The sequence below is a fragment of the Hyperolius riggenbachi genome, unplaced genomic scaffold, assembly GCF_040937935.1.
Source record: "Hyperolius riggenbachi isolate aHypRig1 unplaced genomic scaffold, aHypRig1.pri scaffold_140, whole genome shotgun sequence".
In the NCBI taxonomy this organism is placed as follows: Eukaryota; Metazoa; Chordata; class Amphibia; order Anura; family Hyperoliidae; genus Hyperolius; species Hyperolius riggenbachi.
In genome coordinates, this window is record NW_027152354.1 from 111791 (window position 1) to 124342 (window position 12552).

Genomic DNA, 12552 nt, shown 5'->3' on the forward strand with positions numbered 1-12552 from the left:
AAGCACATATCTTATCAAGTATGATCAAAATAATACCGACATTCCTTTCTCTCTTTCTTTTATATCTATAAGAGAAAACAATCAAAAAGCAAACAGTAAAAAGGGAAATAAGAATTGAAAGTAAAAGTAAAAATAGAAATAATAATAATAATAATAAAAAGAAAAAAGAAAACCAAAGACTAGTGTCTATAGCTGAATTAGTAAACATTTCAACAACTAATACAGCAAAGGAATAAACAGTAACTACTAACCACAGGTCTAGACCTGGTATATCTTTGGTCCACAGCCGTGGGCCAAAATGTGGTCTAACCTCTTCCAGCGAAGTCATTCCTGAAAGGGAAAGCCTATTGGAGGGAAAGTTTGTGAGATATCACTGAGCTTTTTCCAATCATATGTATTCAGTTTATGTACCTCCTGAAGCCACAGAAGACTTGTTCTGTTCATCCGTACTATCGTTCCAGTCCATATTTTGTGATTTTGCAGGGAATGAAGAAGATCTTCCATCTCTTGGGTTGCAAATTGTGATGTTCCATTGCTTTAAAAGTTCCAGTCCTTCCTTAGGAGTTTTAAGAATATGCAGGGATCCCATTCTGTATATAAGTAATTTTGTAGAAAACCCCCACCTGTATGGTATCTTCTGGTTTCGTAAAGATGCTGTAACTGAGGCAAATTCTTGCCTCAATTGCAAAGTCATTTGAGATAAGTCCGAAAATAAGGTGAGATTTTCATATGGTGCTGGGAGCTTTTGGCCTTTTCTGGTAGTGTTAATGAAGGCCTCTTTAACATGGTAGAAATTTATTCTTGCGATTACGTCTCTGGGAATTTTTTCAGGTAAAAAATTTGGTTTGGGCAGTCTATGCGCTCTATCGACCACCAATTCGTATTCAGGGATGTCAGGTAAAGTGGCTTTCACAATGCCCTTAACGTATACCCTAAGATCATCAGCAGAGACGCTTTCCGCAATTCCCCTGATTTTAATGTTGTTTCTTCTATTACGGTCTTCTGAATCCACCATTTTTTCCTTTAGCCATTTTACATCATCTATAATCTCGTCTTGAGAATCTACTACCTCGTTATGGGCCAATGCAACATCAATTAGTTTTTTTCTCAATTCTGGTGACTCTGTCATTAGTTGAAATGGCAAATTGGGACATATGTGTTGATAACAATTTAATATCCTCCTGCAATGAGCTCCTAAACGAGAGCATGAACTCTTTAAAAAACGCCTGGGAAATTGGTTGGTCTGAGGCAGGGAATTGTGCCAGGGGATCGTCTATGTCCTCCTCCGTGTTTAGGGAGCTTGAGGTCTGGCCTACCTTGTTTTGTGGCTTGCAATTGAAAGAAAAATGACTATAGTTGAAGAAGTAATGGCCCCTAAACTATGTTCTGGGATGAAAGTTACAGCTTCAGTGAAATCCGTTTGCAAATCGGAGTGATAGATTAGAATCTAGAGCCAACGGTAAGTTTTCTATGTTAAACCATTACACCATTGAAAAACTGGTTACGTTTGCAATTGAAAGAAAAATGACTATAGTTGAAGAAGTAATGGCCCCTAAACTATGTTCTGGGATGAAAGTTACAGCTTCAGTGAAATCCGTTTGCAAATCGGAGTGATAGATTAGAATCTAGAGCCAACGGTAAGTTTTCTATGTTAAACCATTACACCATTGAAAAACTGGTTACGTTTGCAATTGAAAGAAAAATGACTATAGTTGAAGAAGTAATGGCCCCTAAACTATGTTCTGGGATGAAAGTTACAGCTTCAGTGAAATCCGTTTGCAAATCGGAGTGATAGATTAGAATCTAGAGCCAACGGTAAGTTTTCTATGTTAAACCATTACACCATTAAAAAACTGGTTACGTTTGCAATTGAAAGAAAAATGACTATAGTTGAAGAAGTAATGGCCCCTAAACTATGTTCTGGGATGAAAGTTACAGCTTCAGTGAAATCCGTTTGCAAATCGGAGTGATAGATTAGAATCAAGAGCCAACGGTAAGTTTTCTATGTTAAACCATTACACCATTGAAAAACTGGTTACGTTTGCAATTGAAAGAAAAATGACTATAGTTGAAGAAGTAATGGCCCCTAAACTATGTTCTGGGATGAAAGTTACAGCTTCAGTGAAATCCGTTTGCAAATCGGAGTGATAGATTAGAATCTAGAGCCAACGGTAAGTTTTCTATGTTAAACCATGACACCATTTAAAAACTGGTTACGTTTGCAATTGAAAGAAAAATGACTATAGTTGAAGAAGTAATGGCCCCTAAACTATGTTCTGGGATGAAAGTTACAGCTTCAGTGAAATCCGTTTGCAAATCGGAGTGATAGATTAGAATCTAGAGCCAACGGTAAGTTTTCTATGTTAAACCATTACACCATTGAAAAACTGGTTACGTTTGCAATTGAAAGAAAAATGACTATAGTTGAAGAAGTAATGGCCCCTAAACTATGTTCTGGGATGAAAGTTACAGCTTCAGTGAAATCCGTTTGCAAATCGGAGTGATAGATTAGAATCTAGAGCCAACGGTAAGTTTTCTATGTTAAACCATTACACCATTGAAAAACTGGTTACGTTTGCAATTGAAAGAAAAATGACTATAGTTGAAGAAGTAATGGCCCCTAAACTATGTTCTGGGATGAAAGTTACAGCTTCAGTGAAATCCGTTTGCAAATCGGAGTGATAGATTAGAATCTAGAGAAAAAGGTAAGTTTTCGATGTTAAACCATTACACCATTGAAAAACTGGTTACGTTTGCAATTGAAAGAAAAATGACTATAGTTGAAGAAGTAATGGCCCCTAAACTATGTTCTGGGATGAAAGTTACAGCTTCAGTGAAATCCGTTTGCAAATCGGAGTGATAGATTAGAATCTAGAGCCAACGGTACGTTTTCTATGTTAAACCATTACACCATTGAAAAACTGGTTACGTTTGCAATTGAAAGAAAAATGACTATAGTTGAAGAAGTAATGGCCCCTAAACTATGTTCTGGGATGAAAGTTACAGCTTCAGTGAAATCCGTTTGCAAATCGGAGTGATAGATTAGAATCTAGAGCCAACGGTAAGTTTTCTATGTTAAACCATTACACCATTAAAAAACTGGTTACGTTTGCAATTGAAAGAAAAATGACTATAGTTGAAGAAGTAATGGCCCCTAAACTATGTTCTGGGATGAAAGTTACAGCTTCAGTGAAATCCGTTTGCAAATCGGAGTGATAGATTAGAATCTAGAGCCAACGGTAAGTTTTCTATGTTAAACCATTACACCATTGAAAAACTGGTTACGTTTGCAATTGAAAGAAAAATGACTATAGTTGAAGAAGTAATGGCCCCTAAACTATGTTCTGGGATGAAAGTTACAGCTTCAGTGAAATCCGTTTGCAAATCGGAGTGATAGATTAGAATCTAGAGCCAACGGTAAGTTTTCTATGTTAAACCATGACACCATTTAAAAACTGGTTACGTTTGCAATTGAAAGAAAAATGACTATAGTTGAAGAAGTAATGGCCCCTAAACTATGTTCTGGGATGAAAGTTACAGCTTCAGTGAAATCCGTTTGCAAATCGGAGTCATAGATTAGAATCTAGAGCCAACGGTAAGTTTTCTATGTTAAACCATTACACCATTGAAAAACTGGTTACGTTTGCAATTGAAAGAAAAATGACTATAGTTGAAGAAGTAATGGCCCCTAAACTATGTTCTGGGATGAAAGTTACAGCTTCAGTGAAATCCGTTTGCAAATCGGAGTGATAGATTAGAATCTAGAGCCAACGGTAAGTTTTCTATGTTAAACCATTACACCATTGAAAAACTGGTTACATTTGCAATTGAAAGAAAAATGACTATAGTTGAAGAAGTAATGGCCCCTAAACTATGTTCTGGGATGAAAGTTACAGCTTCAGTGAAATCCGTTTGCAAATCGGAGTGATAGATTAGAATCTAGAGCCAACGGTAAGTTTTCTATGTTAAACCATTACACCATTGAAAAACTGGTTACGTTTGCAATTGAAAGAAAAATGACTATAGTTGAAGAAGTAATGGCCCCTAAACTATGTTCTGGGATGAAAGTTACAGCTTCAGTGAAATCCGTTTGCAAATCGGAGTGATAGATTAGAATCTAGAGCCAACGGTAAGTTTTCTATGTTAAACCATTACACCATTGAAAAACTGGTTACGATTGCAATTGAAAGAAAAATGACTATAGTTGAAGAAGTAATGGCCCCTAAACTATGTTCTGGGATGAAAGTTACAGCTTCAGTGAAATCCGTTTGCAAATCGGAGTGATAGATTAGAATCTAGAGCCAACGGTAAGTTTTCTATGTTAAACCATTACACCATTGAAAAACTGGTTACGTTTGCAATTGAAAGAAAAATGACTATAGTTGAAGAAGTAATGGCCCCTAAACTATGTTCTGGGATGAAAGTTACAGCTTCAGTGAAATCTGTTTGCAAATCGGAGTGATAGATTAGAATCTAGAGCCAACGGTAAGTTTTCTATGTTAAACCATTACACCATTGAAAAACTGGTTACGATTGCAATTGAAAGAAAAATGACTATAGTTGAAGAAGTAATGGCCCCTAAACTATGTTCTGGGATGAAAGTTACAGCTTCAGTGAAATCCGTTTGCAAATCGGAGTGATAGATTAGAATCTCGAGCCAACGGTAAGTTTTCTATGTTAAACCATTACACCATTGAAAAACTGGTTACGTTTGCAATTGAAAGAAAAATGACTATAGTTGAAAAAGTAATGGCCCCTAAACTATGTTCTGGGATGAAAGTTACAGCTTCAGTGAAATCTGTTTGCAAATCGGAGTGATAGATTAGAATCTAGAGCCAACGGTAAGTTTTCTATGTTAAACCATTACACCATTGAAAAACTGGTTACGTTTGCAATTGAAAGAAAAATTACTATAGTTGAAGAAGTAATGGCCCCTAAACTATGTTCTGGGATGAAAGTTACAGCTTCAGTGAAATCTGTTTGCAAATCGGAGTGATAGATTAGAATCTAGAGCCAACGGTAAGTTTTCTATGTTAAACCATTACACCATTGAAAAACTGGTTACGTTTGCAATTGAAAGAAAAATGACTATAGTTGAAGAAGTAATGGCCCCTAAACTATGTTCTGGGATGAAAGTTACAGCTTCAGTGAAATCCGTTTGCAAATCGGAGTGATAGATTAGAATCAAGAGCCAACGGTAAGTTTTCTATGTTAAACCATTACACCATTGAAAAACTGGTTACGTTTGCAATTGAAAGAAAAATGACTATAGTTGAAGAAGTAATGGCCCCTAAACTATGTTCTGGGATGAAAGTTACAGCTTCAGTGAAATCCGTTTGCAAATCGGAGTGATAGATTAGAATCTAGAGCCAACTGTAAGTTTTCTATGTTAAACCATTACACCATTGAAAAACTGGTTACGTTTGCAATTGAAAGAAAAATTACTATAGTTGAAGAAGTAATGGCCCCTAAACTATGTTCTGGGATGAAAGTTACAGCTTCAGTGAAATCCGTTTGCAAATCGGAGTGATAGATTAGAATCTAGAGCCAACGGTAAGTTTTCTATGTTAAACCATTACACCATTGAAAAACTGGTTACGTTTGCAATTGAAAGAAAAATGACTATAGTTGAAGAAGTAATGGCCCCTAAACTATGTTCTGGGATGAAAGTTACAGCTTCAGTGAAATCTGTTTGCAAATCGGAGTGATAGATTAGAATCTAGAGCCAACGGTAAGTTTTCTATGTTAAACCATTACACCATTGAAAAACTGGTTACGATTGCAATTGAAAGAAAAATGACTATAGTTGAAGAAGTAATGGCCCCTAAACTATGTTCTGGGATGAAAGTTACAGCTTCAGTGAAATCCGTTTGCAAATCGGAGTGATAGATTAGAATCTCGAGCCAACGGTAAGTTTTCTATGTTAAACCATTACACCATTGAAAAACTGGTTACGTTTGCAATTGAAAGAAAAATGACTATAGTTGAAAAAGTAATGGCCCCTAAACTATGTTCTGGGATGAAAGTTACAGCTTCAGTGAAATCTGTTTGCAAATCGGAGTGATAGATTAGAATCTAGAGCCAACGGTAAGTTTTCTATGTTAAACCATTACACCATTGAAAAACTGGTTACGTTTGCAATTGAAAGAAAAATGACTATAGTTGAAGAAGTAATGGCCCCTAAACTATGTTCTGGGATGAAAGTTACAGCTTCAGTGAAATCCGTTTGCAAATCGGAGTGATAGATTAGAATCAAGAGCCAACGGTAAGTTTTCTATGTTAAACCATTACACCATTGAAAAACTGGTTACGTTTGCAATTGAAAGAAAAATGACTATAGTTGAAGAAGTAATGGCCCCTAAACTATGTTCTGGGATGAAAGTTACAGCTTCAGTGAAATCCGTTTGCAAATCGGAGTGATAGATTAGAATCTAGAGCCAACTGTAAGTTTTCTATGTTAAACCATTACACCATTGAAAAACTGGTTACGTTTGCAATCGATAGAAAAATTACTATAGTTGAAGAAGTAATGGCCCCTAAACTATGTTCTGGGATGAAAGTTACAGCTTCAGTGAAATCCGTTTGCAAATCGAAGTGATAGATTAGAATCTAGAGCCAACGGTAAGTTTTCTATGTTAAACCATTACACCATTGAAAAACTGGTTACGTTTGCAATCGAAAGAAAAATGACTATAGTTGAAGAAGTAATGGCCCCTAAACTATGTTCTGGGATGAAAGTTACAGCTTCAGTGAAATCCGTTTGCAAATCGGAGTGATAGATTAGAATCTAGAGCCAACGGTAAGTTTTCTATGTTAAACCATTACACCATTGAAAAACTGGTTACGTGTGCAATTGAAAGAAAAATGACTATAGTTGAAGAAGTAATGGCCCCTAAACTATGTTCTGGGATGAAAGTTACAGCTTCAGTGAAATCCGTTTGCAAATCGGAGTGATAGATTTGAATCTAGAGCCAACGGTAAGTTTTCTATGTTAAACCATTACACCATTGAAAAACTGGTTACGTTTGCAATCGAAAGAAAAATGACTATAGTTGAAGAAGTAATGGCCCCTAAACTATGTTCTGGGAGGAAAGTTACAGCTTCAGTGAAATCCGTTTGCAAATCAGAGTGATAGATTAGAATCTAGAGCCAACGGTAAGTTTTCTATGTTAAACCATGACACCATTAAAAAACTGGTTACGTTTGCAATTGAAAGAAAAATGACTATAGTTGAAGAAGTAATGGCCCCTAAACTATGTTCTGGGATGAAAGTTACAGCTTCAGTGAAATCCGTTTGCAAATCGGAGTGATAGATTAGAATCTAGAGCCAACGGTAAGTTTTCTATGTTAAACCATTACACCATTGAAAAACTGGTTACGTTTGCAATCGAAAGAAAAATGACTATAGTTGAAGAAGTAATGGCCCCTAAACTATGTTCTGGGATGAAAGTTACAGCTTCAGTGAAATCCGTTTGCAAATCGGAGTGATAGATTAGAATCTAGAGCCAACGGTAAGTTTTCTATGTTAAACCATTACACCATTGAAAAACTGGTTACGTTTGCAATCAATAGAAAAATGACTATAGTTGAAGAAGTAATGGCCCCTAAACTATGTTCTGGGATGAAAGTTACAGCTTCAGTGAAATCCGTTTGCAAATCGGAGTGATAGATTAGAATCTAGAGCCAACGGTAAGTTTTCTATGTTAAACCATGACACCATTTAAAAACTGGTTACGTTTGCAATTGAAAGAAAAATGACTATAGTTGAAGAAGTAATGGCCCCTAAACTATGTTCTGGGATGAAAGTTACAGCTTCAGTGAAATCCGTTTGCAAATCGGAGTGATAGATTAGAATCTAGAGCCAACGGTAAGTTTTCGATGTTAAACCATTACACCATTGAAAAACTGGTTACGTTTGCAATTGAAAGAAAAATGACGTCCTCGCTTCGGCAGGACATATACTAAAATTGGAACGATACAGAGAAGATTAGCATGGCCCCTGCGCAAGGATGACACGCAAATTCGTGAAGCGTTCCATATTTTTGTATACTAAATTAGCCAAGGACTTGGAGACCTGGACTGACTATCCCCTTTCAATGTTGGGAAGAGTAGCAGCGGTCAGGATGACATTATTACCAAGATTGTTGTACCTCTTTAGAACCATACCTATCTCAATTACGAAAGGACCGATACAACGTTTGCAAACATTAATTCAACGTTTCATCTGGAGAAACCGAAAGGCCAGGATCAAGTACATAACTTTGGCTAGATCCAGGGATCTCGGGGGCCTGAATGCCCCACTACTCTTTAACTACTATAAAGCAGCGAGACTCACCCAGCTAGCAAGTGTCAATGTCCCCACAGAGGTGGCTCCTCTATGGGTCGAAATAGAATCTCTTTTGGTGACCCCCTCATCCATGGCAGGACTCATGTGGGCGCGCACCATTCCCTTACATAAGATTGCTAAAGCCTCCCCTATCTCAGCATATGCCCTAAGTCTATGGTCTAAATCCAGACACATATACACTTTACAATCACAGGTCTCTTGCATGACTAGTATTATATCTAACCCTGATTTCCCTCCAGGCCTAAAACCAGCTCAATATAAATGGTGGATCCAAAATGGGCTGACCAGGGTGGGAAAATTCTTATTAGCTTTTAAGATATGCACACCGAGACAATTCTGTGAAAAATATGGAATCCCTAAGGCAGAGTTGGACAGGCTTTATGAGATCTTTAAATATCTGAACACCTTAGATCCTTACAAGACTATTTTAACATACTCGCCATTTGAAATCAGGTGTAAAAATCGACCCATGGATAGAGGATTCATATCAGACGTATATTCCATGCTCTCTCACCCGGTCCTGGATGGCAAACTTAAGCCCCAGCTTGACTGGGAGAGAGAGTGTGGATTCGAGCTCACTGAAGCTAGATGGGCCCACTGCTGTACCTCATTGATGCGAGGCTCCTTGTTCTACTCGTCAATCGAGACATCCCTGAAGCTGCTCCACAGAGTTTATCTTACTCCTTATAAGCTAAATCTTTTTAATCCTTCCTCCACGGATCTATGCTTTCGCAAATGCAATCAAACTGGAGATCTATGGCACACTTGGTGGGCCTGCCCAAAAGCACAACAATTTTGGAAGGGTGTGTGGTCTAAGATCAAATTAATCACCAAAATCCAAACAGATCTAGACCCCTCCGTCCTACTGCTTGGAAATAGACCTGCTGCGCTTAAATATGCCACACATAAATTCATTCAATATACTGCAGCACAGGCTAAAAGGCATTTAGCACGTAATTGGAGGAAAAAATGCTTATCGGTGGAAGCAGTCTTCAGGGAACTCAACAACACCATGGCATCGGAGCACATACGGGCTAAGATCTTTGACACCCTAGAAAACTTTTATAAAGTGTGGGATCCATGGATTGACTGGCAGGAGAATCTTGGCCTTTTCCATGTTCTCCATACATTCTAATTTCCTATACACTCTCGTTGGAGTTATAAATTTTACTAATATGCTTTTCCTCTGACAGAATGGGGGCGTTGCTTCCTGTTGGGGGCACGGGGGGTGGCATGTCGGCAATGTGATTACTGTTGGAATAACATGCTTTCTCAACTCACTCTTTCCCTACCCCTTCTCTACCCTTTTCTATCCTGGGATGTCACCTATGGCATGATGTGGACTTCCACCCTAGGTGCATCCCTATATTCCCCATCCCTCCCCACCCTCAGCTCTTCCTCCCTTCTCCCCACCCATTCTTCCCCTTTTCCATGTTCATTAAGACGAAAAATTTAGAATCTTACAATCAACATTTAGATTTGATATATTCATTACTTTTTAACTTGAAAGTTTTTGATTGGCAATGGTTAGTTCACGTGATAAGCAATTATTTGAAACTCCCCGCATGTGGGGAATATACGATCTCACCTGTATTGTCATGTGATTTTTCTTAATAAACACCCTTGAAACGAAAGAAAAATGACTATAGTTGAAGAAGTAATGGCCCCTAAACTATGTTCTGGGATGAAAGTTACAGCTTCAGTGAAATCCGTTTGCAAATCGGAGTGATAGATTAGAATCTAGAGCCAACGGTAAGTTTTCGATGTTAAACCATTACACCATTGAAAAACTGGTTACGTTTGCAATTGAAAGAAAAATGACTATAGTTGAAGAAGTAATGGCCCCTAAACTATGTTCTGGGATGAAAGTTACAGCTTCAGTGAAATCCGTTTGCAAATTAGAGTGATAGATTAGAATCTAGAGCCAACGGTAAGTTTTCTATGTTAAACCATTACACCATTGAAAAACTGGTTACGTTTGCAATTGAAAGAAAAATGACTATAGTTGAAGAAGTAATGGCCCCTAAACTATGTTCTGGGATGAAAGTTACAGCTTCAGTGAAATCCGTTTGCAAATCGGAGTGATAGATTAGAATCTAGAGCCAACGGTAAGTTTTCGATGTTAAACCATTACACCATTGAAAAACTGGTTACGTTTGCAATTGAAAGAAAAATGACTATAGTTGAAGAAGTAATGGCCCCTAAACTATGTTCTGGGATGAAAGTTACAGCTTCAGTGAAATCTGTTTGCAAATCGGAGTGATAGATTAGAATCTAGTGCCAACGGTAAGTTTTCTATGTTAAACCATTACACCATTAAAAAACTGGTTACGTTTGCAATTGAAAGAAAAATGACTATAGTTGAAGAAGTAATGGCCCCTAAACTATGTTCTGGGATGAAAGTTACAGCTTCAGTGAAATCCGTTTGCAAATCGGAGTGATAGATTAGAATCTAGAGCCAACGGTAAGTTTTCTATGTTAAACCATTACACCATTGAAAAACTGGTTACGTTTGCAATTGAAAGAAAAATGACTATAGTTGAAGAAGTAATGGCCCCTAAACTATGTTCTGGGATGAAAGTTACAGCTTCAGTGAAATCCGTTTGCAAATCGGAGTGATAGATTAGAATCTAGAGCCAACGGTAAGTTTTCGATGTTAAACCATTACACCATTGAAAAACTGGTTACGTTTGCAATTGAAAGAAAAATGACTATAGTTGAAGAAGTAATGGCCCCTAAACTATGTTCTGGGATGAAAGTTACAGCTTCAGTGAAATCCGTTTGCAAATCGGAGTGATAGATTAGAATCTAGAGCCAACGGTAAGTTTTCGATGTTAAACCATTACACCATTGAAAAACTGGTTACGTTTGCAATTGAAAGAAAAATGACTATAGTTGAAGAAGTAATGGCCCCTAAACTATGTTCTGGGATGAAAGTTACAGCTTCAGTGAAATCCGTTTGCAAATCGGAGTGATAGATTAGAATCTAGAGCCAACGGTAAGTTTTCTATGTTAAACCATTACACCATTGAAAAACTGGTTACGTTTGCAATTGAAAGAAAAATGACTATAGTTGAAGAAGTAATGGCCCCTAAACTATGTTCTGGGATGAAAGTTACAGCTTCAGTGAAATCCGTTTGCAAATCGGAGTGATAGATTAGAATCTAGAGCCAACTGTAAGTTTTCTATGTTAAACCATTACACCATTGAAAAACTGGTTACAATTGCAATTGAAAGAAAAATGACTATAGTTGAAGAAGTAATGGCCCCTAAACTATGTTCTGGGATGAAAGTTACAGCTTCAGTGAAATCCGTTTGCAAATCGGAGTGATAGATTAGAATCTAGAGCCAACGGTAAGTTTTCTATGTTAAACCATTACACCATTGAAAAACTGGTTACGTTTGCAATCGAAAGAAAAATGACTATAGTTGAAGAAGTAATGGCCCCTAAACTATGTTCTGGGATGAAAGTTACAGCTTCAGTGAAATCCGTTTGCAAATCGGAGTGATAGATTAGAATCTAGAGCCAACGGTAAGTTTTCTATGTTAAACCATTACACCATTGAAAAACTGGTTACGTTTGCAATCGAAAGAAAAATGACTATAGTTGAAGAAGTAATGGCCCCTAAACTATGTTCTGGGATGAAAGTTACAGCTTCAGTGAAATCCGTTTGCAAATCGAAGTGATAGATTAGAATCTAGAGCCAACGGTAAGTTTTCTATGTTAAACCATTACACCATTGAAAAACTGGTTACGTTTGCAATCGAAAGAAAAATGACTATAGTTGAAGAAGTAATGGCCCCTAAACTATGTTCTGGGATGAAAGTTACAGCTTCAGTGAAATCCGTTTGCAAATCGGAGTGATAGATTAGAATCTAGAGCCAACGGTAAGTTTTCTATGTTAAACCATTACACCATTGAAAAACTGGTTACGTTTGCAATTGAAAGAAAAATGACTATAGTTGAAGAAGTAATGGCCCCTAAACTATGTTCTGGGATGAAAGTTACAGCTTCAGTGAAATCCGTTTGCAAATCGGAGTGATAGATTAGAATCTAGAGCCAACTGTAAGTTTTCTATGTTAAACCATTACACCATTGAAAAACTGGTTACAATTGCAATTGAAAGAAAAATGACTATAGTTGAAGAAGTAATGGCCCCTAAACTATGTTCTGGGATGAAAGTTACAGCTTCAGTGAAATCCGT

General features: G+C 37.3%; 1 non-coding gene across 1 annotated transcript; it reads left to right on the top strand.

Annotated features, from left to right (window-relative positions):
• Positions 1 to 7937: 7937 nt before the first annotated feature.
• Positions 7938 to 8044, top strand: LOC137543644 (U6 spliceosomal RNA). Its single transcript, XR_011025556.1, has one exon. It is a non-coding gene; the product is annotated as a U6 spliceosomal RNA (small nuclear RNA).
• Positions 8045 to 12552: the final 4508 nt, after the last annotated feature.